General features: G+C 33.6%; 1 long non-coding RNA gene across 3 annotated transcripts in view; it reads left to right on the top strand.

The window, feature by feature from the left end:
* The first annotated feature begins 1316 nt into the window (after window positions 1-1316).
* The window catches only part of LOC129532136 (uncharacterized), a 110841-nt gene continuing 84511 nt past the window's right edge, over window positions 1317-27646 (top strand). For all 3 annotated transcript variants that reach the window (XR_010129641.1, XR_010129642.1, XR_008677764.1), the window contains exons 1-2: window positions 1317-1411; window positions 1510-1644. This is a non-coding gene — a long non-coding RNA (uncharacterized lncRNA). The remainder of the gene's footprint in view (window positions 1412-1509; window positions 1645-27646) is intronic.

Here is a 27646-nt window from a genome sequence, read left to right as displayed (position 1 = left end):
TGTCATATGTATATGTATGTATTGTTTACTAATACAGCTATAAGAGCCATTACTACCATGGGTAACATAATAAGGGCTGTTGTTTTTTTCATTATTTTCTGTATGCCTACTTACATACTTTATAAGTGCTTAATTGATATCGCTTGGTGTGTCCCCATCCAAATCTCATCGTGAATTGTAGCTCCTATCTTTCCCATGTGTTGTGGGGGGGACCTGGTGGGAGATAACTGAATCATGGGGGCGATTTCCCCATACTCATCTCATGGTAGTGAATAAATCTCACGGATATGATGGTTTTATCAGAGGTTTCCCCTTTCCCTTGGTTCTCATTCTCTCGTCTGCTGCCATGTAAGACATCCCTTTCGCCTTCTGCCATGATTGTGAGGCCTCCCCAGCCATGTGGAACTGTGAGTCCATTAAACCTCTTTTTCTTTAAAAATTACCCAGTCTTGGGTAGGTCTTTATCAGCAGCGTGAAAACAGACTAATACATTAATATACAATTATTAATAATAATTACTTTCTATATTCTCATGAGAAAAACAGAAAAAATCTGATATTTCAGGAGATCCATGTTGATTCAAACCCGTATGCTATTGCAGATCTTGAGACTCTCTTCCTACACGCAAAAAAGTACAGTGAAGAAATGTGTATGTTATGCAAGATGCATGATTTACTAATATGTTTAAAGATTTCTGGTTTATATAATGCTAAGGGGAACAACCCCTTGACACCATGCATAAATTTGGAGTAGGATAATATCTTGATGTGGGCAAGATGTATCTTAATCCATGAAATGTAAACTATGGTGGGAGAATCAAAGAAACTCAATCAATGAAGAAAGATAAAGCTTTGATAGTAAAATATATTGTACCTGAATTTTAGCCAATATATTGTCACTGTTAATAACAATGCAGGCATCCCCTAAACTTGGTGAACGTACATTTTACAAAGATGATATTTTCCTAGTGAGTGTAAATTTCTAGGTTCTGCTTCAGATTAGTGAGAAGGCTTTAGCTGTGCTGACATGTTGTTTCACCTCTCTCCAAACTTATCCTCTAGCCCAGTGGTCCCCAAACCCTGGGCAACAGTCCAGTATGGGTCCATGGCCTGTTAGGAACTGGGCCACACAGCAGGAGCTGAGCGCAGAGTGGGCATTACTGGCTGAGCTCCGCTTCCTGTCAGGTGAGCAGGAGGCGGCAGATTGAGCAGCAGCAGATTCCCATAGGAGCTGGAACCCTATTGTGAACTGCGCATGCGATTGAACTGCGCATGCGAGAGATCTAAGGTGTGTGCTCCTTATGAGAATCTAAATAACGCCTGATGATCTGAGTTGGGACAGTTTCATCCCACCCCCACTCCCATATGTGGAAAAATTGTCTTCCAGGAAACTGGTCTTTGATCCCAAAAAGGTTGGGGACCGCTGCTGTAGCCCCAACATCAATTATGACCATACGAAAGTCTACTTGGTTTCAAGACTTATGGTAAAATCCCTCTTTACTCTTTACAGCTCTACTCTCATTGGTATGTCGACCTCTAGTTTCCTGAGTCTTCACTGCCGAGTCATATAAGAGCCCAAATGGAATGAAAGGCCAGGACCCAGAACCTAACAAGTGTCTGCAGACCTGCAATTAAATTCCTCAAGGTTTGTCCTATAAAGTTTATGTTCTTAGGTGCTGGTAAATTTGTTTGAAAGTATTTATTCAATTCTTGGGCATCTATTAGTTAGAATTTATATTACCAACTTAATTTACCTTAACCTAAGGCTGCCCTGGAAAATATTTTGTGTGTTTTTAAAATACTTCAAGCACAATGCAAAAAGTTATCGAGTAATTTTTTTTTTGAGTTTTTGAAAATCTTTTAAAAACGTGGAATTTTCAGGGAACTGAAAACATAAAGAGAATTTCCAAACCATAACATGGAAATTACCATTAAAATCTGACCACTCAAAGACAAAAAGTTATTAAATAGCCTAATGTGATAAAAAATAGCAATGTATTTTGGTCTTTAATATTGTTGTAAAGTAACTATTTTGGAGGGTCAAGCTATGAAATATCCTTATCAGGAGACTGCCTTATAATTAGTTTAAGATCTCTGCTAAATCAATTTATGGATACTCTATTCAAGAGGATGAGCTCAACAGCGTAGTCAAATACTACCTACTTGAGTAACTCAACTTTGGAGCCTGCCCTGTGGCTCATCAGATTTCCAGCCTTTTGAAAACAAAGTCTCAGTCTTTGGTCTTCAGTTTTGCTGCGTCATTGATACTTTATTACTCCATCCCATCTTGACCCTGACGTGTGATCAGTTCTCACCAGGTGCTCCCATGCAACAGTACTTGCATTATTTCAAAATGGTACTAAAAGTAAACCTCATTTTAAATGAATCTTAGGTAACCATATGTCACAGGAGGAATGATAACAGATTTTTATAAAGGTCTCCGTAATTTAAGAAACTTCTTCAGTTTACTAGGAATAATTTATTGAGTGATAAAAATTAATTTTATTAAAAACATGCTATTCATTTTATCTTATTTATAATTATGCATTTTAGTTATGTAATTAGGTCTGCCTGTAATAAATGTTTAATAAATTATTGGATAATTTGTAAGATAATAATCACTTCAGCCTATGAGAGAGACGATTGAAATTGAGTATTTTCTCTCTGCTGTCTTCTACACATATACACATGCTCTTTTTTTACACTCTTACATGTTGGTTAAGAAGGAATAAAGAATAATATTCCATGAGGTCAATGAATCTATTTTTCCTGCATTTAGCTAATGCTTTCAGCAAATATCTGTTTGAAATGATATGACCTCAATTTCCATTACCCTTCAGATACATAATAGACACTCAGTTTTAGAAATGTTAATCTAAGGGATGCTGCAATGAGAAAAGTATTAATATTCATGTGGGAAGAAAAGTAAAAGAGGGGGCTGGGCACAGTGGCTCACGCCTGTAATTCCAGCACTTTGGGAGGCCGAGGCGGGCGGATCACGAGGTCAGGAGATCGAGACCATCCTAGCTAACGCGGTGAAACCCCGTCTCTACTAAAAATACAAAAAATTAGCCGGGCGTGGTGGTGGGCGCCTGTAGTCCCAGCTACTCGCTACTAGGGCGGCTGAGGCAGGAGAATGGTGTGAACCTGGCAGGCGGAGCTTGCAGTGAACCGAGATCGCTCTACTGCACTCCAGCCTCGGTGACGGAGTGAGACTCCGTCTCAAAAACCAAAAAAAAAAAAAAAAAAAAAGAAAAAGAAAAGAAAAGAGGAATACAATCAGATGTCTGTAGTTTCTTACTAAAACTGCTTGAAATATATATTAATATAAAATTCTATCTGTGAAAATCTATTACACTGCTTCCTGTCACCACACTGCCCCTTTCTGATTAATGCACTCATTATACATAAATATTGAATTATTTATCCCTCCTGTCCTTATCAATATGACTCCAAGCCATCCTTAAATTATTTAAGATGAATTAATGACATTTACTGTGAATGTACAGTTAGTGAAGTAGCCTTATCCTCTAAGTCAAAAATCACATTTTGTCAACAAACAATTGTCTAAACTTTACCATGACATTTCCTGCAAAGCTTTCAAGTAAATTACACAAAGTACTTTTTTTGTTCTTTTCACAAACTGTTGACCTATTAGACTCAAAAATATTTCTTAAAATTCTCTCTTAGATACTGAAAATAGAGATAGCTTAAAGTGAAAATGTCACTAAGTAAGTGGTTGAACTTTGACAACACATATAATGTTTGTCAATGGAACAAGAGTATGTAATAGTTTGGGAAAGAAAAGGCCCTAGGTGAACTCACATCACCAAATGAAAGAACAAAGTCATTTTATTGAGTATTCAAAAGTTGTTGAAAATAATATATAATAGAGATATTTTTTATTTTAGAAAATTTAACATTAATATTAAAAACATGCAATTGGAATACTCTACTGTGGCATTTTCTCTCATAGCTAGGTAAAATTATTTATAAGAGTAACATTTTCTGAAATCCACCAAACTAGACAACTCTAGAGGCAACTTTTAGAAGTGAGTTTTCCTATTTAATAGCTACATGTGAGGTGTGGGAAAAGATGAATTACATTTCTGTATTAAGGACAATGAATTCCAATGCTTATGCGACAAAGACATTTCAGTCTTTACTAGTGAGATAGTAAATATCTTTCTGAAGAGACAAACTTTTAGGTCCATGAAGACAAGGCATGGCTGACTAACAAAAATATAGAATCAATTAAATACATAAAACTATATTTAAAAACAATGTTCTTATGGATTAAAAATTGCTTTTTATTATAAAAGAAGTTTTTATTATAAAAGAAATTTGTATTATAAAAAGAAATTTTATTATAAAAAGCAATTTTTAATCAATAAGAATATTCAAGGGAAACTATATCACCTACCTTTAAAGAGCCTAAGTTTTTAAGCAGAGATCTGCATCTGAAGCTCCGCTCCTTCAGATAACTCACAATGTCACCTTAATAAATTTACATAACTTCTGAGCTTTGCTTTTTAAAAATTATTTCTAATTGACAAATAAAATTATATACCTTTATTGTATACAACAAGTTTCGAAGTATATATACATTGTGAAATGGTTTAATTTAGCCAATGAACAAATGCATTACCTCATGTAGTTATTTCTGTGGCAAGAACACTTCACACTCACTCTTCGAATTTTTCAAGAATATAATATATTGTCATTAACTATAGTGACCATGCTGTACAATAGATTGTTTGAATTTATTCCTCCTAACTGTAATTACGTATTTCTTGACCAATATCTCCTGTATTAGTCAGGGTTCTCTGAGGGACACAACTAATAGGATAGATGTACACATGAAAGGGAGTTTATTAAGGAGTATTGACTCACACAATGACAAGGTGAAGTCGCACAATTGGCCAGCTGAAGCTGAGGAGCAAGGAAGCCAGTCCAAGTCCCAAAACCTCACAAGTAGGGAAGCTGAGAGTGCAGCCTTCAGACTGTGGCCGAAGGCCCAAGAGGCCCTGGCAAATCACTGGTGTTAAGTCCAAGAGTCGAAAAGCTGAAGAACTTGGAGTCGAGTCTGATGTTCAAGGGCAGAAAGCACACAGCATGGAAGAAAGATTAAGGCTGGAAGACTCAGCCAGTCTAGTCCTTCCATGTTCCTCTGCCTGCTTTTATCCTAGCCGTGGTGGCAGTTGATTGGATGGTGCCTACTCAGATAGAGGGTGGGTCTGCCTCTCCCAGTCCACTGACTCAAATGTTAATCTCCTTTGGCAACCCCCTCACAGACACATTCAAGAACAATACTTTGCGTCTTTCAATCCAATCAAGTTGACACTCCATATTAACCATCACTTCTCATTATCCCCTATTCCCCCTCCTCCCCAATTTCTCTAGTCCCATGTAACCACCATTCTATTTTCTACTTCTATGAGATCAATTTTTTTAGATTCCACATAGGTGTGAGATCACATAGTATTTGTTTTTCTGTGTCTGGCTTATTTCACTTAAAATAATGCCTTCCAGGTCCATTTATGTTTTCACAAATGATAAAAACTCCTTCATTTTTTATAGTTAAATAGATTCCATTGTGTACGCCACATATTTTCTTCATCCACTCACTTTTGATGAATTCTTAGGTTTATTCTATATTTTGGCTATTGTGAATAATGCTGCAATAAACATGAAAGTGCTGATATATCTTTGACATACTGATTTTATTTCCTTTTGATATATACCCAGCATTGGGAATGCTGGATGATATGGTAGTTTTATTTTTAATTTTTTGAGGAATCTTCATTCTGTTTTCCATAATGGCTATAATAATTTACATTTCCACCAACTGTGTAAGGGTTCCCTTTCTCCACATCTTCATCAACACTTATCTTTTGTATTTTTGATTATAGCCATTCCAACAGGAGTGAGGTGATATCTCATTGTGCTTTTAATTTGTATTTCTCTGATGATTAATTATATTGAGCATTTAAAAAATATACTGGTTGGCCATTTGTATGTCTCTTTTTTTTTTTTAGAAATGTTCAGATCCTTTGCCCACTTTTAAATGAGCTTATTTGTTTACTTGTTTCTTTAGTGTTGTGAATTCCTCGTGTAATTTGAATATTATCCCTTTATTGGCTATAGAGTTTGCAAATATTTTCTCCCATTCCTTAGGTTGCCTCTTCACTGTTGTTTCTTTTGCTGTGTGAAATTTTTAAATTTTAAATCAACCCACTTATCTACTTATGCTTTTGAGGTGATATCCAAAAAATACTTCTGAAGACCAATATGATAAAGCATTTCCCCTGCATTTTATTCTAGCAATCTCATACTTTTGGCTCTTACATTTAAGTCTTTAATCCATTTTTAGTTGATTTTTATATATAGTGAGATTAAAGGGTCTAATATCATTCTTCTGCATGTGACTATTTAGTTTTCCCAACACCATTTATTGAAGAGACTTTCTTTCCCCATTGTGTGTTCTTAGCACTTTTTCCAGAATTCAGTTGCCTGAAAGTGTGTGGATTTATTTCTGGTCTCTCTTTTCTGTTCCATTGGTCTGCTGTCTGTTTTTTTGTCAGTTCCATGCTGTTTTGATTACTATTGCTTTGTAGTATATTTTGAAGTCAGATAATGTGAATTTTAGGTTTTTTTTTTTCTATTTCTTTGAGGACTATTATCACTATTTTGAAAAGATTATACTAAATCCCTAGATCACTTTAAGTAGTATGGGCATTTTAACAATATTAATTTTTCCAATTTATGAATACACAATATCTTTTCATTTCATTATGCCCTTAATTTTTTTCATCTATGTTTTATAGTTTTCACTGTAGAAATCTTCTACCACTTTGGTTAAATTTATTTATAAGTATTTTATTTTTCTTTAGCTATTGTAAATGTCATTGTTCTCTTGATTTCTTTTTCAGATAGGCTGCTGTTAGTATATAGAAATGCTATTGATTTTTGTATGTTGATTTTGTATCCTTCAAATTTACTGAATTGTCTTATTACTTCTATTCATTGGTGGAGTCTTTAGAGTTTTATATTTAAAAGATCATGTATTCTTCAAACAGGGATAATTTAACTTCTTAATTTCCAATTTGTATGCATTTTATTTCTTTCTCTTGCCTAATGGCTTTGCTAGAACTTTCATATACATAGAGTACAGAGTATCGGTATTAGAGAGTTGTTGGAAGCTCTTAGAATTGTCCTTCTTGGGCTACCTTATGGCTTCACCATTGACTAGCTTAGTAATCTTTGGCAAGTTACCTGATCTTCAGCCTCCATTTCTTCTACAAATGATGAAAATGGCATTAACTACCAGATGAAATTTCTGTGATTATAAAAAAATTAAACATGTGAAACACTTAGAATGATGTCTTTCACATAGTAAGTTTTCACCAAATATCAGGTCCCATTTTCATTGTTCAGAGGATATCTTAATTTTGATTTAGGTACTCTTGCTATATATTCTAACGTTGTACTTTTCAATTTGTTAGGTAATATTTTCTATTAAATGATCCAACCTATCTTTGTAATTAGATTTTTAGAGCCAACTTTGAATAGCAGATGTAAAGCACAATATAATAAAGCACCCATATGATTAATAAATGTTTTAACTTATTGTCAAATGCTTTAATATCTTATAGATACTATCTCTGCCAAATTGGACAAAGTTAAGTGCTAATATTACATAGCTATTATAATTCAGACAATGAACAAACAGATATAGGCAGATATGAATGTGCAACTTATATGCTCATATCAATTGGCAAAGCTATTGAGAGAAAAATTCAACATGGGTGTTTAGAATAGAGAAATATAAAGATCCTCTAAATATATAATTATTAGTTTTATTTGTTTACTCCAACGATCTGAATTTAATATTTTTATAAATAAGTATCACCTTATTATATTCTTTTCTAATTTAACTTACTTAGTTGCCTGAAAGTGCTTTTTCCTCTTTGAGTTTATATAATGTTTAATCCATAAAGTTCAATTAGGCCAATGAGGTAAACAAAATGGCTTAAACAGTTCTTATGGCACTATACGTGTGTGTACAATTTGTATAACAAATTTGAGTTATATATTTAAAGTATCTGATAATAATCCATTACAACAAAGTTTGTAAAATTTCTACACTCTCATAAAACTCTTTAATTCACTGAAGCACAAAATTTTTTCCCATGTTGTAGTCAACAACGAGCTCAGCATAAATGTGCTACTGAAATTTTGTGATAGCCGGATATAACAGTTGTCTTTCATTTTAGATAGCTTAATATATCAGAATACAAGTGTAAAAGCAGCACCTGAGGTTGTAATATATTTCTTAACATTTATCAATCAAAGCTTTCAACCTTATAAAATATTGTGGAATATAAGAAAATACATTAAAATATACTTTATTAATAAAAGGTGATGAAATATTGATAAAGTCATAAATTTTATAGGAATTTGGAATCTCTAAATATTTCTCATTGTTTTAAACAACATAATAAACAAAGCATGTATTTTTACTGGAAGATAGAATCTCAGGCTAGATCATATCCTTTAGTTATGATTGAAAATAGACATTTTACAGAAATTAATTTGAAAAGCAAAATTGCTTTTGATATTAGAAAATTATCTAATTAAACAAAACACATAATGTTAAAATTAAATTGCATTTAGCATCTGTGTCTAGTTAGTAATGAAATTTCTCAAACAAAAAATTGTCATTCTCAAAGAGCTAAAACATTCAGTAATGATCCAACAATTGTGGTCCTTGGTATTTACTCAAACGAGTTGAAAATTTACACCCACACTAAAACCTGCACATGAATGTTTATAGAAGCTTTATGCATAGTTGGCAATACCTGGAGGCAACCAAGATTTCCTTCAATAGGTCAATGGATAAACATACTGTGGTACACATACATACAAGAAAATATTATTTAGCTGTAAAAGGAAACGAGCTATTTGTTAGACAAAAGACATGGAGGAACCTTAAAAATGTATTGCTAAGTTAAAAAAAAATTCAGTCTGTAAAAGCTTCATAGTATTTGATTCCAATTATATGACATTCTGGAAAAGGAAAACCTATCGAGAGAGTAAAAAAATAAGTGGTTGCCAGGGGTTGGGGAGTAGAGGTGGGAATGGATGAATGAGAGGAACGCATGGGGTTTTTAGGACAGGGAAACAAAACAATTTTGTATCATAATGCCATGGTGGATACATGATATTATGCATTTGGTAAAACCCTTAGAATTGTATAACACAAAGAGTGCAACTTAATATAAAAGATACACTTTAGTTAATAAATAATGTATGGGTCCATAAATTGTAACAAATATGCCCAGCTAATGCAGTATGTTTATAGGTGAAACTGTGGGTGGGGGAGGATATGGCACTTTCTGTACAATTTTTCTTGTAAATCTAAAACTGCTTTAAAATTCTATTAATTTTTTAAAAATATTAGTGTGTAAGGTTGCGCTAAAGAGAAGCTGAGTTTTTAAGAGATGGGAAAGATTGTTATTCTTCTCAAGTGAAAGGACAAAGTAATTCAGGTTTTGAGTTTATTTTTTAATATTGTATAATTTTTTACTTACCAAAATATTTTACATTCTTATAGATATGAAAATGAAATGTGTGTGAAAGACAAGTATAAATTTTAGCTAATTTTACACACCTAAAAAATAAAACATAGGTTTTTCTATAGCTCTATAATTGCTACTTGAATAGTTGACCATTTCCTTGGTATGTAAAAGTGTTCTCAGAAAGCGTTCTATAATTACTCCTTATCTACTAATGGGGAAAAAGTGAAAGATTTTCATAAACTAGGAATGTTCATTCTTTTATTTATATGAAAAATGTGACTGTGTTTTTATAATATACGTATGCTTCTGCAGACTAATTCTCACTTCTCTTGCATTATATTCTGTCTCTTAAATAGCATTACCCTTGAACTTGTAAGGTATACTGGAAGAGACTATCAGAAGAATCTTTTCCGTAGCTTTCTCTCAATTATTTTATCTAGGTTTTACAAAAGCATAGTGCACACCTGGTAAGATAGCTTTTATCAATCACAACAGAAAATTTAAAGTATGATTTATATTTTCAAAACATTTCATCCACAAGTGCTTTTTTCCCTATCCAGAAAGAATGTCAGCATCTTTACAAGTATATTATCTCCCGATTTTCTAATCAAAACAATCCAGACTGGGAGACAGTAGGAGCTGTTTAAAACAATGAATATCACTGTAATGCATTTTTAGTTGGATCATTTGCTAGATGCATAAAACAAACAAACAAAAAAGGTCATTTCAGTGAAATCTGAACTCATGTAATAGACATGCATCTTTATATTCCACACACTTTGTTAATCATTGACTGAACAACATCGTGCCTGGAGCCACCTGACAAGAATTTTAACCTGATTAAATGTCCCAGTATGCCTTAATACCTTTAAATGGAATTTTTATGGTCTGTTCTGCACGCATATTATTAATACAGTGCCATCAAGAAAACCACAGGCACACATAATAGCTCATCAATTTGTAACTAAGCACTTTTGACCTTGAAAAATCAGCTGTCTTTCAGATTAATGTAGTTACATTTTAGGCAGAAAAAGAAGCCATAAAATTATCATGCTTATTTTTGTAACATGTCAGGATAAGAATTAGGAATAACGTCCCTGCCGATGGCTTCTTATTGATATTGCCTCCAACCTCTGACATCTGAATTAGAAACTCTGAGACCTCATCCTAATAAAAACCCACTTAAACATTAAATTTCAGCTAAAGGGATGAATATAATATACTGCTGATAAGTTAAAGGGGTAGAGTTTAAACTACCATCCCCATTGATGTTCACATTTCTTAGAAAATTAAAAGAAAGGAAAAGTCTCCAGATTTGTTTCCTCTTGAATGTGCACACACACACACACACACACACAATAAAAATGAAAATAATTAGTGTAAAAGAAAAGCTCACCATGAATATAGCAAGGTCATACCAGTCAATAATAAAAAAGGAGTAAGAAATAAAAAGGACATCATGTGAACATAGAAGCAATTTGAAAAATAGTGGAAAACTATCTTTTATTCAAGAAAAATATATATCTGAAGTAAAATAGGTGATATTAAATGAATTTGGTTATTTTTTCAAAAATAATTTTTGTAGCTAATGCTAATTTAATCATTTCAGAAGCTGCAAGATGAAATTGTGTATCCTACTATCTAAAACAAAGCACCTAAAATATTAGAATATCTGCCAGGTGCGATGGCTCATGTCTGTAATCCTAGCACTTTGGGAGGCCGAGCGGTTGGATCATCTAAAGTCAGGAGTTCTAGACCAGCCTGGTCAAAATGATGAAACCCTAACTCTACTAAAAATACTAAAAAAAAAAAAAAATTAGCCGAGCATGGTGGCGGGCACCTGTAGTCTCAGCTACTGGGGAGGCTGAAGCAGGAGAATCACTTGAACCTGGGAGACAGAGGTTGCATTGAGCTGAGTTCATGCCACTGCACTCCAGACTGAATGACAGGTAAGAGTCCTTCACAACAACAACAACAACAACAACAACAACAACAAAATCTGACCATAAAGATACTGTTTATTTTATTGTCAAATTTATGAGCTAATATCAAGTAGACGAAAGCTTTGGAAGAAGTTTCTGAGAATAGAGAGAATTTCTAAAAGCATATAGTGTCAGGGCTGGAATAAATCATCATCATATAGTCTACACAATCAGAAGAATCAACTCCTAGATAAAGCCAGAGCTACCTGCTGGCTTATAGTCAGTTTCAACCTTCTTTCAAGTATCCTTAGCATAATTTTACTTCTTACAATATTTTGCTAACTTATAAACTAGCTCAAATGTATGTAAGAATGTATTCATTTATTTTTAAATAGTTAATCAATACATTCCTTTTCCTCTAAGAAATATGAGATATGCCGTGCTACAATTAGGAGGAATTATATAAGGCTGGAATCTGATTGTTAATTACTTAAAAACAACATATTTAAAAACTACTCAAGAATAAAGGTAGTTCTCAGAATTTGATTTGCAGCAGCCCTCTCTCAGTACAACCCTAAAACAAACCAACCATTACAAAAGTCGAACTTCTCTATGTCAATGAATACTAAAGAAGGGTCACATCCTTGCTGAAGCTTTTTCTGGAGTAATTGCTACAAATCAAAATGACACGATAAATAAAAGGAAATTAGACCAATGGTAAATAGAGTTTCTTTCCTTTGTCACTAACATCTCCTTCATTGCAACTGTAAAAATCTCTAAGAGCTATCTGGTCTTTCCCATTGAGATGGGCTGGACATAGACGGTTTTGTGCAAAAGTTCATCAAATTAAAAAAAAAAAAGTGGTCTGCATTACATCCACTGCATAAGGGGGAAAGAAACACAAAATCTTTTCATGGTCTATAGTAAATCTGTTAGATAAACCTGGCAAATCCCAAAATCCTACAAATTACAGTAGGATGTTAGATACATCAATATGGTCAAAGTTAACGTGACATGATTATGTATACTTTATTTGGGGAATGTATAGATAGAGCAATCCTGGGTGTCTATTAATGTAATTTATCATATTAATTCAATTATAGGTTCAAGAAAAAAATATAATCTCAGTATTTACCAAAAAAGAAGCCATTTTACAAACATTTATTTTTGTTCTAAAGTTTACTTAGTAAGCAAGGATTACAAAGATATTTATTTAATGTAACAATAAGTGCTTATATGAAATTAACATAAAATATTATTTTTAACAATGAAATGTTAAGGAAGTCTTCTTAATATTGATTTAATGGAGACTATCAACTTCAACATTTAAGTATTTTTTTGGGGAGAAAGTCCATAATTATTATCAGATTTAGTTTATTGAACCAAAGAAAATCTGAGAACCATTGATCTATAGGCATGACACTGGGCAAAGACACCAACTACAAATTTTGAAAAGAGAAAAAAAGAAAGAGAAAGAAATATACCTATCAGAAAAGAGGAAAAGTAATTATAAACATTTGTAGACAATGTGATTAAATCTAGAAACTCCCCTCCTAAAGAAGATAAAAAATCTGCTTAAGTGTTGTTTGTATTACATTCTATAATTGTTTCTAAAGTCTACAAGACTTCATACACCAGCACTTGAAGATATTACAAAAATAGGCAATTCAAAAGAGCAAAAATATTCAATTAATAGCAATAATCTTAAAAATATGATTACATAATATTTAAGATTACATATGTAATCTTAAAAATATGATTACATAATATTTAAGATTACATATGTAATCTTAAAAATATGATTACATATTACATACATAAAGAACAGAAAACATTTTGTTAAGGGGCATATATGAACATATAAATAAATAGAAGCCATATTACTGATTTAGAATATCAGATATTAAAATATGTCTGTTCAACTGATAATCATCTAAAAATTTAGCAGTCATCTAAAATATCTAAAAAGTGAGGTTTTTTTTGTTGGAAATTCAACATATGATGTAACAGTTTTATATAAAATGCAGTTAGGATAAGATGTGTTTAGAAAGAGCAATGGCAAAAGGATTTCTCCCACTAGATAGCAAAATATATTAAATTACAATAATTAAAACATTGTGATACTAACATAAGCATAGATGAGCCGCACATAGAGCAAATGTAAATACTATACAATCTAGCTAACAAGTTAAAATAAAATTCTATTAAATTCCTGCCTCATATCTTAAACTCAAATTTCAGCATTATAAAGGTTGAAATAACGAAAACAGTTTTCAAAAAGATAGTAATCTTAAAGTGGAGATGTCTTTCTAATTCCTGATATCCTCGATCCCTTTCATATCGCCTATTTTGGGATTTGGTATTCTGTAATGTTTCTCTGAGTAGTCAAATAATAGACATTTCAAAGATCTCTTACGTTTTGTACTTTAATTCCACTGTTTCTGCAGCCCGACTTTGCTATTTCATAGTGTTGTATTTCTTCGAAAAGCTAGTGATTCTTGCTGATTCATGTGAGGGCATAAATTCAGCAATATTGGTGACATGGATAAACTTTCTCCATGTAAATGAATCTTACTGTGCTGGAAGTCTTAAATCCAAAGGCTGATTATAAGGATCTTGCCTGTGGTAAATCCCAGCTAGATTTCCTTGTCAAGTTTTTCCTATGGAAAGGGATTTGCATTTTGGATTCAAGGCCACCCGAACTATTTTAGAGATTGGAGTTACACAGAGATTAACCTTTTGTCTCTCTGGCCTGCCTCACTCTAATCCCCTCTGCAGGTCTTCAAATTTTTGAGAGTATTGTGTTTCAGATATCAAAATCTACTCTTCAGTACTAGAGTAGCTGTTGCACAAACATTTGACAAATTTTTCCAGTGACTTCCCAAACCCGCATTTGTTTCCATTCCCTACTCTAAACTAAATATTATCCCAAGAATTTCATGGGAAGACTCTTTCATAGGAGTGGGGGATCTTTCTTTGGCTTCTATTTTCTTGGGAGTTTCTCATCTCTGTATAATCCCTTATCTATACTGTATGGTTAGTTTGATATTTCAAGACATTCTTCAGTATTCTAGTAGGCAGCTGGTGGTTCTCTTGACTTTGGAGTGTTGTAATGTTTGTTTTTATTTTTATATTCTTCGAGCAATGGAAAGAAACTTTGAAAAAGAGACCTTACCACATATAGAGGAAAACCAGAAATTATTTTTAAAACATATTGATATTTGACCATATACTTAAACATTTCTTTGTAACAAAATTAAATGATAAATACAATATGAAGGCCTTAAACAAAATTAAAAGAAAAATGACTAGTAAATAAAAATTATAGGGAAGCAATAGATTAATAATTTAATGTCCTTAATATGTAAATAAAATTTAAAAACGATTATAAGAAGACAAAACCATAATTGAAAGACAGACAAAACATATTACAAATGATGAAATGCAATGGCCCACAACAAATGAAAGATGTTCAGCATAAGCAGTAATCAAAGCAGTGCAAATTAAGATAATGGGCCTCTCTCCCCTCCCCTTTTCATTTTTGCCTAGAAGCTTAGGAAAGATTTAAAAAGAAATACAAATACGCTGAAACAAAAAACGATAGCGGAGAATTGGTATTCTCCTATACTAGCAGTGAAGGTGATGACAGAAACTTCCTACAGGTCAATTTAAAATGTGCCTCCAAATAATTGCTAAAAACATATTAAAAAAATAAAGCCACTTTTAGAAATTCTTTCTGAGAAAACTATCTGGAATCAAGTAAGGTGTAAATATAGGGTTGTATACTGTAGCGTTAATAGTAACTATAGAAAATGATTAGAAATTTATTAGAAATATTACAAAATATTGAGAATAGAAGCATTCATCAAGGGACATAAATTTCACAAGAGCAAAAGCTCTATGTCCATTTATTGACTGAGAAAATTGTCGATATGTTAAGTTGAAAAGTTACAGAACTATTACTAAGATCATGTTAATATAGAAATTATATACACACTCATTATTTATTTGGATATACTTATGCGACACAGATGTATGTGTGTATACATACATAGAAAATTATGTGGATGTTTATAAATCAAAATATCAATAATGGTTACCTCTTGGAACCATATTATATATATTATATTGTTTTTGTATTTCACTTTATTTTCAGATCACTTTCCTATACCTAAATGTTAATTTTCAAATTTTACAAGTAGAATAATGGCATATTTTGAAACATGCTAAGTAGGAAGTCATTTCAATTATATAGAAAATTACTTCCCCTAGAGAAATAACTAAGAATATACATGAAGAACATGACATTAAAAGCTATTTTTTCTGTTTTGGGTTAAAGTAGACATATTTTCCTCATCTTTTATTCTTATTACAAGTGTTTCTGTTTTTAGTTTTATTCTGTCAGGTAAAAGTGTCTCTGTCTGATCCCTCACAACCAGCCCTAAAAATAGGTCAGTGACTCTGAATTATAATAAAGTTACTAGTTTTTCCTTTCTTTTTCTTCACATTTTTCAGCACAATTTAACAGTCAGATATAATTTGGGCAGTATGATATAAAACTGAGTTTTGGAAAATAGGTGATATAATCAACAGACACATTTTATTTTATTATTTTGTTATTTGGTATACTTCATTTGATTTGTTCAATTAGCCTGCTTTTTTGTAATGATCCATATTAACTTTGCATTGAAGGGGCCAGATTTCTTATTAACTGAAAAAACATAATTGACAAAACTACTTTTAGCTTCGTTAATACCTTCTAATACCATAAAACAAATAAAAAGTGTTTTAATCACATTAAAAAATAATGTATAATAATATTGACATTTTATAAAAAACTGAATTTGCAAATTATGACACTTTTATAATTAACTTTTAGCTGAATGAATCACTAGAATATTTTCTATATATGAAAGACTGTTTTTATTTAAGAGTATTTTAACTTTCTTCACCAGGCTATAAATAACTTGCAACCCCTTATAATTTTTATTGCTTTTGAGAATACAATATTGTTTTACAGAGTCCTGGTAGACAATCTCCAAAGCTAAAGCAAATATTCAATACACTATTTAAATAAATCTCAGGAATTTCTATTTTCTCACATTCTTTCTGTAATTAAATATGAACTTTGCACTCTAAATGTCCATGCTTAGATTGATTCTCCTTTCTCTCTCGCCCTCTGTTCACCTCGCCACCTCTCTCTCTCTTTCTCTCTCTCTCTCTCTCACACACACACACACACACACACACAATTGGTGTGATTTGGAACACATGGAAGACATCATGATTGAATGTAGAAGATTTAGTGTATCATGGCTGATCTTTGGAGATTTCTGTGTATAGAGATATTGTAGTGTGACACTCACTTTGCCTATTTCCTCAGCTGCCAGAAGTGCTGACTCTGATGGTTCAACTCTTGACTTCCCATTACCTCATTCAAGTTTATGTTCCCCTCTTGGGCACCATGATATCAATGATTAGTTGATGCACAAATACAAGCCTGATTCTCATTCCTTAATCTGGGACATCTCTGGAAGGCCATCCCAGCTTAAGAAGGCCCAGTAGGATTGTAGTACCTTTGGATCACGTGATCCCTTTGTACAACTGCATTATACTTGACTCCTTTTGTTTTGCATTCTGCTGCTGCTCCCTTACAGGTATTGCTGCAGATATCACACCTCAATAAACTTCCTGTAAGTACATCATAGACTCAGGGTCTGTTTCCTGGAAAACTCCTGTTAAATAGTCTGTGATTTTTAAAAATACTTTTTAAAGAGTACTTATAGTTTGCCTTCTATAGCATCTTTTAAAAACTCTTTTCTTACAGGGACATGAGAAACTACCTCAAGTTTTCTGTAGTGGAAAAATACCTCAAGTTTCCTGTAGTGAAGGAGCCATCTAGTTTACATAGACAATTGAGAAAGGAAGCTGTATGGAACCTCATGAATGAGTGAATAAATCCATCATCTGTTCACATAATGATTATCACCAAATGGATCCATTCCATTGCTGATAAAATGGAAAGAATGTTCTCTGTGCATCTATCCCTATTATTATATATACAGCCAGATGAGCTATGATTCTATTAGTTCCCAGAATCATTAGGGTCAATTCAGGTTACCATTCAGGAAGAAAGTATAATGGAAAATCATGCTGCTACAGCAGTATTAATGATTCATTAGGTGACATTCTACCGTCTGGATGTTCATGAAATAATCTAAATCCAAAGTGTCATAGAAGCTACACCAAAGCCATGACACAATAAAACAAAAGAAACGTTATGCCAAGTTATATGAGTGGAGAACTCAGCCTAACATACTATGTATTTTTTTTGCTTCAGTGGTGCTAAAGATGAGTGTAATTTTTTGAAAATTCAAAATTACATGTAATAGCCCATATCTATCTGGTTGTTTTAAATTAACCTAAGAATTTTGATTTCATTTATAAGTCCAGTTTATGGTCCTAAAGCCTTGTCTACTGATTATGCTTTTTATAAGCATAATAAGAAAATACAGCATTTTGTCAAGTTCCAAGGTCTTTCTTCAAACTACAGCTGTTCTACCTTTAAGCATAATATTTGATCTTCAACCTAATAGGAATAGCTATTTAGTAATAGTAATAATAATAATAATAGTAAACTTTTATGCAGTGTTTACAATGTGCCAGGCATTATTCTAAATTCTTTACATATTTGACTTCATACTATTACTATCCCAACTTCATTTATTTATTGTTAAATAACTTCAGTTTTTATTTTAGATTCAGAGGATAAATGTGAAAATGTGTTACAAGAGTATATTGTGTGATGCCAAGGTTTGCTGTACAAATGATTCTGGCACTCAGGAAGAGCACATAGTACTGGGCAGGTACTTTTTCAGGCCTTTTCTCCTACCCCTCTCTCCCCTCTAGTAGTCCCTGATGTCTACTATTCCCATCATTATGTCCATGCGTATACAATATTTAGCTCCCACATGTGGTATTTGGTTTTCTGTTGCCGAATGAATTAGCTTAGGATAATTACCTCTGGCTGCATCCATGTTGCTGCAAAGGGCATTATTCCATTCTTATTTATGGCTGCATGGAATTCCATGATGTATTTCTTTATCAACTTTATTTTGTTTATCCAATGAACCATTGGTGGGCATCTAGGTTGATTCCATGTCTTCACTATCATGAATAGTGCTGTGATGAACATATGAGCACATGTATCCTTTTCGTACAATGATTTATTTTCGTTTGGGTATATACCCAGTCATGGCATTGCTGGGTTAAATGTAATTCTGTTTTAAGTTTGAGAAGTCTCCAAACTGTTTTTCACAGTGGCTGAACTAACATACTTTCCTGGCAACAGTGTATAAGCATTTCTGTTTCTCCACAACCTCATCTGCATCTGTTATATTTTGACTCTTTAAAAACAGCCATTTTGACTCATATGAGCTAGTATCTCATTGTAGCTCAGTTTGCATTTCTCTGATAATTAGTGATGAGAATTTTTTCAGATGTTTGCTGTTCATTTGTATTAGTCAAGTTTCTCCATAGGGACAGAACTAATAGGATATGTGTATATGTGAAAGGAAGTTTATTAGAGAGAATTGGCTCATACAATCACAAGGTAAAGTCCTGTGATAAGCTTTCTGCAAGCTGGGGAAGGGAAAGAAGCCAGTAGTGGCTCAGTCCGAATCTGAAAGCCTCAAAACTAGGGAAGCCGACAATGTAGCCTTAGTCTGCGGCCAAAGGCCCAAGAGCCTCCTGCAAACCACTTGGTATAAGTCCAAGAGTCCAAAGGCCAGAGAACCTGGAGTCTGATGTCCAAGGGCAGGGGGAATGGAAGGAAGCATTCAACATGAGAAAGAGAAGACACCCAGAGACCCATCAAGCAAAGTTATTCCATCTTCTTATGGCTGCTTTGTTTTTGCTGGGTTGGCAGCTGATTGGATGAGGGTAGGTTTTCCTCTGCCAGTCCACTGACTCAAATGCCAATCTCCTCTGACAACACACTCACAGACACAACCAGAAACAACACTTTACTAGCCATCTAGGCATCCTTCAATGCAATCAAATTAACACCAAATATTAACTGTCAGGCCTCTGAGCCCAAGCTAAGCCATCATATCCCCTGTGACCTGCACGTACACATCCAGATGGCCGGTTCCTGCCTTAACGGATGACATTCCACCACAAAAGAAGTGAAAATGGCCTGTTCCTCCTTAACTGATGACATTATCTTGTGAAATTCCTTCTCCTGGCTCATCCTGGCTCAAAAGCTCCCCTACTGAGCACCTTGTGACCCCCACTCCTGCCTGCCAGAGAATAACCCCGCTTTGACTGTAATTTTCCTTTACCTAACCAAATCTTATAAAATGGCCCCACCCCTATCTCCCTTCGCTGCTGACTCTCTTTTTGGACTCAGCCCTCCTGCACCCAGGTGAAATAAACAGCCTTGTTGCTCACACAAAGCCTGTTTGGTGGTCTCTTCACGCAGATGTGAGTGAAATTAACCATCACACTGCTTGAATGTTTTATTTTGAGAAGTGTCTGTTCATGTCCTTTACCTGTTCTTTAATGGGGTTATTTGCTTTTTCCTTGTTATAAGCCTCTTACAGATTCTGCATATTAGACCTTTGTCAGATGCATAATTTTTCAATTATCTCTCTTTGCTGATGATATGATTCTATACCTATAAAACCATAAAGAGTCTTCTCCCAGAAATGATAAACATCAGTAAATTTTAGGTATAAAATAAATGTACAAAAATCAGTAGCATTTCTATACACCAATAACATTAAAATTGAAAACTAAATCAAGAACACAATCCGATTTACCATAGACACACACACACAGACACACACACACACACACACACACAAATATCTAGAAATACAGCTAGCCAAGGAGGTGAAATATTTCTACAACTACAAAACACTGCTGAAAAAATCAGGACTATCGCAAGGACAGAAAACCAAACACCACATGCTCTCACTCATAGGTGGGAATTGAACAATGAGAACACTTGGACACAGGGCAGGGAACACCACGCACTGGGGCCTGTCATAAGGTTGGGGGAGGGGGGAGGGATAGCATTAGGAGATATACCTAATGTAAATAACGAGTTAACGGGTGCAACACACCAACATGGCCCATGTATACATAAGTAACAAACCTGCACGTTGTGCACATGTACCCTAGAACTTAAAGTATAATAAGAAAAAAAAAGAAATCAGAGACAAGACAAATAAATGGAAAAGTACCCCGTGCTTATGGATTGGAAGAATCAATATGGTTAAAATGGCCATACTGCCCAAATCAATTTAAAGATTCAACACTTTTTTTTAATCAAACTACCAACATCATTTTTTCACAGAATTAGAAAACCCTATTCTAAAATTTATATGGAACCAAGGAAGAGCCCAAATAGACAAAGCAGTTCTAAACAAAAAGAACAAAGCTGGATGCCTCATATTACAACTTCAAACTATGCTATAAGGCTACAGTAACCAAAGAGCATGGTACTGGCATAGAAACAGGTACATGGAAAATGGAACAGAATAGACAACCCAGAAAGAAAGTTGCACACCTAGAACCATAGGATCTTTTACAGTGTCGACAAAAATAAGCAATGGGGAAATCAATCCCTATTCAATAAATGGTGTTGGCATTACTGGCTAGCCATATCAAGAAGTATGAAATTGAACCCTTAGCTTTCACCATCTGCAAAAATTAACTCAAGATGAATTAAAGATTTAAATGTAAGACCTCAAACGATAAAAATCCTAGAAGAAAACCTAGGAAATACCATTCTTGACATTGGCCATGGCTAATAATTTGTGGCTAAATCCTCAAAAGCAATTACAACAAAAACAAAAATTGACAAGTGGAACCTAATTAAACTAAAGTTTTTCCGCACAGTAACTTTACATAAATGGAAACTAAGCCTAAGAGTGTTTAGGTGACTTGTTGAAGTCACACAGCTAGTAACTGTCAGAGCTAGGATTTTATACCAGACAATCTGGCTCTGGGCTTTTTATTATTGGAATCAATTTGTGCTTTATAATGAACTAAGCATTGGAGAAGGATATAAAAGAGAAAACTGGGGGGCTCAAAATATTCTAGGCTAAGAGCTAAACAAACCAACAATTAGATAGTTCATCCTGCAGGTAAACATCAGATGCAGAGACATCTTTGGGGCTGAGAAAGTTTCTGAAAGAAGATGAGTTTTGATCTTAATATTAGAAGAGGATAAGGAATGAGGAGTGAACTGGGAAGGGTATACCATGTAGACAGATATGTTGTACAAGATTATAGATGTATGCCAGCATATGGCATTTTGGGAAATACAAGAAATTTAGTATGGCTGGAATAAAGGGGCTTGCTGTGTTACAGTAAGGGAGGTCAGAATGGGAGATAGGAACAATCATTTTATAAAGTGCCTTTCATGCCTTGTAATAAGCTGTGGCCTGATACACCTTCAAGAATGGTAAATATCTATTTATATAGTGAGTTTATATCTGTGTCTTATATCTAGTGACCCAACCACAAATGGTGTCATGGGTTCCCATGATTGTGGCACTGAGCTAGGATGCCTTAAATGACTTTGTGGCTAACGATTGTCTGGTTAATGAAAACAGTGAAGATATAATTCCTATTTCAGGGGAGGCCAGACCAGATATGCCTCATGGTATTTAGTGGGCTAAGTATTGTGGAATACATGAAACTTGTCTCATGAATGAAAATAGTAAAATCACTGAGTGAACCAAAGGGAATCCTCAAGTGGATAAGAAATAAAAGAGAAAAGGCAATAGTGGTGGAAAATCTCTATGATTTTTGAAAGCCCTAGTTGTGAATTTGTAAAGTTCCTAAGCCTGCAGCATAGTGGGAAATTCTACATTAAAAATTCAGGCACTGGGTCCAGATGCTACAGTAGTTAAAGTAGATATTTAAAGATTTACAAGTTAAAATGATGATGCACCATTCCTCTTTCTCCCTGGAGTCAGGAAAACAAAGTGCTGTAGAGCTTTCAAAAACGAGTTTAACATAGAATGCTCATTAGAAAACTGAGAAGGGCTCAGAGAACAAAAAGGAAACAGTGAAATAACTCAGAGAACATTATCCATAGCAAACAGTTAATATCTCTCAGGCTGGGGGAACTAAGTTTGAAGTTGTGATCAAAGTTCAAAAATCTCGGATTAGGAGCTGGCAGTAGTGGCAGGACCATCAACCACCAAAGGAGCATTGGGATAAAGCTTGGACACCACATGCAAGTGTCACATAGTGGGTGCTGGACCACTGAAATTTCCACCTGGTTGATCTGAGGACTGCCTTGGAGGTGGGGGTAGGGTGCTGAGCCTTCTGAAGGAATGCTCAGAACTAATACTAGGATTGAGACTGAGGAAGATGCTTGGCCTTGCATTTGCTAGAACTGCTGAAAAATGTTGGAATCAGCTGCTGCCCATTACTGGAAGATACCCAAATAAAAGACAATGACCCATCTGGGATGGACACAGAAGCCATAAACATAAGGCAGATTATCTCTTCTCCCTTTATTCTGACTTTTAGTCTAATACTAGTGCTTCAGTGGCAGAATCTAACTAAAAGTCAACAGGAAAGAAGTCTAGAAAGTGTAGCTCAATGTTTGTAGACCCCTAACACACATAAAAGGATAACACACAGGAGGATAGTAATGGAGGCTGAGAACAAACAAGAAAATTACCAGTACTTGGCAGGCATTTTCTTCCAATGAAAAAATAAAGTCAATGTGAAAAAAAAAAAAAAAGTCTGTGAGCCAGGAGACTGAGTATTCACCTTAGTTTGTGGGACTTCCACTCCACAATGGACACATCAGACCCCATACCCAGAGACTGCATTCACAAAGTAAAAAGAAGAAGGAGGGTCCTTCCACCACTTAAATGAACTCTTCTAAAATTACCAGCTGTGGCTTTTTTGTGTTGTTTTTACCCAAGAAATGTAAATGCCTGTTTATATGGTGAGTATGTATCTGTGCCTTATTTCTACTGACCCACTCACAAATGGTGTCATGGATTCCCATGATTGTGGCACTGCGCTGGGAAAGCTTAAATGATTTTGCAACTAACAATTGTCTGGTTTATGAAAATAGTGTGGATACAATTCTTATTTCAGGGAAGGCCAGACAGGCCTCATGGTACTTGGTGGCTTAAGAGTTGTAGAATACATGAAACTTGTCATGAATAGAAATAGCAAAATAACTGAGTGAATCAAAAGAAATCTTCAAGTGGATAAGAAATAAAAGAGAAAAATCAGTAGTGGTGGAATCGTATCACACTACTATTGACCATTTTAGAAGCAGTAGAGTGAAAGGAAAATAAATATAATACTAATGTTATCAGAAAAGGCAAGAAGCAAGCTGATGGTGCTGTACTTTTTTCTTTTTGGAATGAAATAGGGGAGATTGCTTGTTTTCTTTTGGCTTCACAATATTGCCAAGACTATTTCTTTTTCTTTGTTCCTATGTTTGTCTGTTTAGCTGCTATTCTTCCAGTAAGTCATCTCCTTCCTTCTAGTAGGGTAGAGAAGTTGAGAGGAGGGATAGTGGAAGGCAGTCACTTAAAAATTTGAGAGGTCTTTTGTGTACCAATACTTTATTTTACTTTAAAGGAATAAATTCTCACTAGCTATACAGACACAGACACACACATACACAGACATACACACACACACGTACACATGTTATTAACACATAAATCTGGTTATATATATGTTTTGTATGTTGTACAATCTTTATTCTAATCTTTTTTTACCTAGTTCATCTCCTTTTCTATTCTGTCTGCCCACCATCACTACTATGTTCCAGTTATTTCTCCATGCTTATGTAATTATATGTGAATATATATTAAAAATGTCATTTTAAAATGTATGATTATATTGTATATGATTTTTATATCTTTTTTCTCAAATAAGAGTATTTTATCAAAATACTCAATTTTAAAGGTTGAATAATATTTCATTGCACATATATATCCCATTTTATTTATTCATTAATCCATTGATGGACATTTAGGCTCTTTGCATATCTTTACTATTGTGAATAATGGCACAGTAAGCATTGGAGTGCCAATACTTTTTCATAATACTGATTTTAATTCTTTTGACTGTATACCCAGAAGTAGAATTTCTGGTTCTTATGGGAGTGCTATTTTTATTTTTTTGATGACTTTCCATATTCTTTTCTGTAGCAGCTGCACAATTTTGCATTCCTACCAACAGTGTTGAAGTGTTCCAATTTATCTATACCCTGGCCAATACTTATTATTTCCTGTTCTTTTGATTGTGGCCATCTAAATTTGTATGAGATAATATCTCATTTTGGTTTTAATTGGCATTTCCCTGATGATGAATGACATTGAGCATCTGTTTATATAATCAATGGCCATTTGTATATCTCCTTTAGAAAAGTGTCTGTTCAAGTCTTAGCCCATTTTAAAAATTGGGTTATGAATGTTTTGCAGTGGAGCTACATGAGTTCCTTATATACTACGTATTTTGGAAATTGTCTCCTTATCCGATAGATGATTTGCACATATTTTCTCTCATTAAGTAGGTTCTCTGTCAACTATTGTTTCCTTTGCTGTACAATTTTTTTAAAAAAAGGAAGAAAAAATTTCCTTTTTTAAGGAAAGCTTTTAAAAGAACATGACATAATCTAAACAACAATTCCCCTGTTAATGGCAAGAATATTTGTTTTTGCCATTATAAGCAATGCTACTATAAACATACTTACACATATAGATTTACTACAATTGCTTTGAATTCTAAGAGAAAGTTTTCCAGAAGTGGTATTACTGCATTAAAATATATTGGTATTTTTAATTTTAATAGATATCTCCAGGTTGGTCTCCAAAAAGGTTTTAACAATTCACATTCATTTTCAATATGTGAACATGTTTTTACCTTAACCCCTCCCAGCAATAGACTGTAGACATTAACAACTTCTTATGCAATCTACATTATAATTGTTTCTCAAGTCAGTCATTTGCTTATTAAATAATTGTAATATATTTTCTACACAAATATTATACTTAATCACATATGCATATATTATTTTTATAAAACTAAAGTATCCTCTGATTCTAGATTTATTTTTATACACAAGCCTTAAATCTACGTAAAATTATAGTGTATAAAACAGAAGAATGGAGTCAATTTTTATCTTTTCCCGTTGGTTAGCCAGACATTAAGTATCATTGGTTTAATAATGTCATTTCACACTGAATTGACTATCAGTCTCTTCTTATTTTAAATTCTTACATATGCTAGAATATATTTTGTAAATGCTTTCCTCTGTTTTAACTGATTTTACTGTGGAGTAGTAACTGACACCAGATAAGGTGCATACCCCTCCACAACTACAGATATACAAACACAAACCCAAAAAGACCTTTTGCATGTGTGAATGTCTGTGTATGTGTGCGTGTGTAATTTTCTTGATTTTTCTTAAATACATATTCTAAACAAATATTTTTTACTATTTTGTCCAATATCCCCACAATCCCTACTGTCTCTAATTGGAATTACACCATTAATAGTGAATGTAAATGTACAGCAAATATTATTTGGAAATATAAATATACGTTTGGGACAATTTTAGTTTTATCACAGTAAGTTTTTCATTTCAAAACATTATATTATTTGTTTAGGTCTTTTTGTTTGCCCAGATTTTATAGTTTTTATGCTAGGGCTATATCTGTCTTATTAAGATGATTAACAATTTTATATACTTGTATAGCTTAAATACTTTAAAATAAAAGCTTTATTTCTTCCATGTAAACGAAGTTCAGTATTTTATACTGTATCCTGTGTTTTCCTCTGGTCTTTTGATTACTTTTTCTAGTTACAGCAAGATGTGATTTCTTTCATTTTCTTTTTTTAATTTGAACATTTTATTGTACCTCCTCATTCTATTAATGGCCATCTTCCCATATGTGCTCTTCTACTTAGATAAATATTTCTCTATTTTTATTAGAAAACAACATACCAACCCTTTCCCTATCTAAATGCTGTCTTGCCAAGATACTGTATTTCCCCAACTTCTACTTCAAGATAAGTTTAGAATATTCTGACATCCCTTCCCCGCTGCAACTCTCTACCCTTGTTACCTGCCCTGAATGAAACTTTTTGAATGATTTCACTTAATTCTCTTTATTTTCCTCTGTTTAGTTGGCATTATTTAGTAATTTCAAGACAATGCTTTTCATCTATTTGGTTTTAAGTATGTGTGTGTGTATGTATGTGTGTGTGTGTGTGTGAATAAAGAAGCAGAGAAAGACAGAGACAGAGAGAAAATGAGAGAGATATATGTTTTGTTAGAGAAACCAAAGAGCATTGATTAGCGTTGTTTCTTTTCTTCTTCGTCTTCTATACCAAGTTCTAAACTATTATATTTATTGTTATTTAGAATCCTTCTTTGTGTTGTTTTTCTCAGATGTCATAAATAATTGCATTTCTTTCAATGTTTTCATTCCATCCTGACAGATGATAAATCACATTTATCTTGAATATAATATTGTTGGGTTAGTCCCCTTCTCCCCATAATCAGCAGATGCTATTCCACTGACTTAAAGCATAAAAAATTACAGATGGAATACATGAATTTTATTCCTTTTCTGTAATTTTTTATTTGAAATTTAAAGTTATTAAAATCTTCCTTTTTTTTCAGAATGTAGAGTTTTTAAAACTATGTCATTTTAGAAAAACCAAATGGAGGATGATGGACTAGAAGCCTCCACCAATCATCTCCCTGACAGGAAACATCAAGTTAACAACTATTATCACAGAAAAAACAAACAAACAAACAAACAAAAAACTTCCTAAGAGCCAAAAACCAGGTGAGCCCTCATAGTACCTACCTGATTTTAACTATGTATTACTGAAAAAGACACTGAACAGTTAGAAAAAGTCTTGAATCTCAAATCGCCTCCAATGGAAACACAACATGCCAAAACCTATGGGATATAGCAAAAGGTATACTAAGAGGGAAGTTTATAGCTCTAAGTGCCCGCATCAAAAAAGAGAAAAAACTTCAAACAAAATATCTAACAATGCACCTTAACCAACTAAAATAGCAAGTGCACACCAAACCCAAAATAGTGGAAGAAAAGAAATTATAAAGATC

The sequence above is a fragment of the Gorilla gorilla genome, chromosome 11 (genome assembly GCF_029281585.2).
Source record: "Gorilla gorilla gorilla isolate KB3781 chromosome 11, NHGRI_mGorGor1-v2.1_pri, whole genome shotgun sequence".
NCBI lineage: Eukaryota > Metazoa > Chordata > Mammalia > Primates > Hominidae > Gorilla > Gorilla gorilla.
Note: the sequence above shows the minus strand (reverse complement) of the source record. Positions and strands in the feature narration are given on the sequence as shown.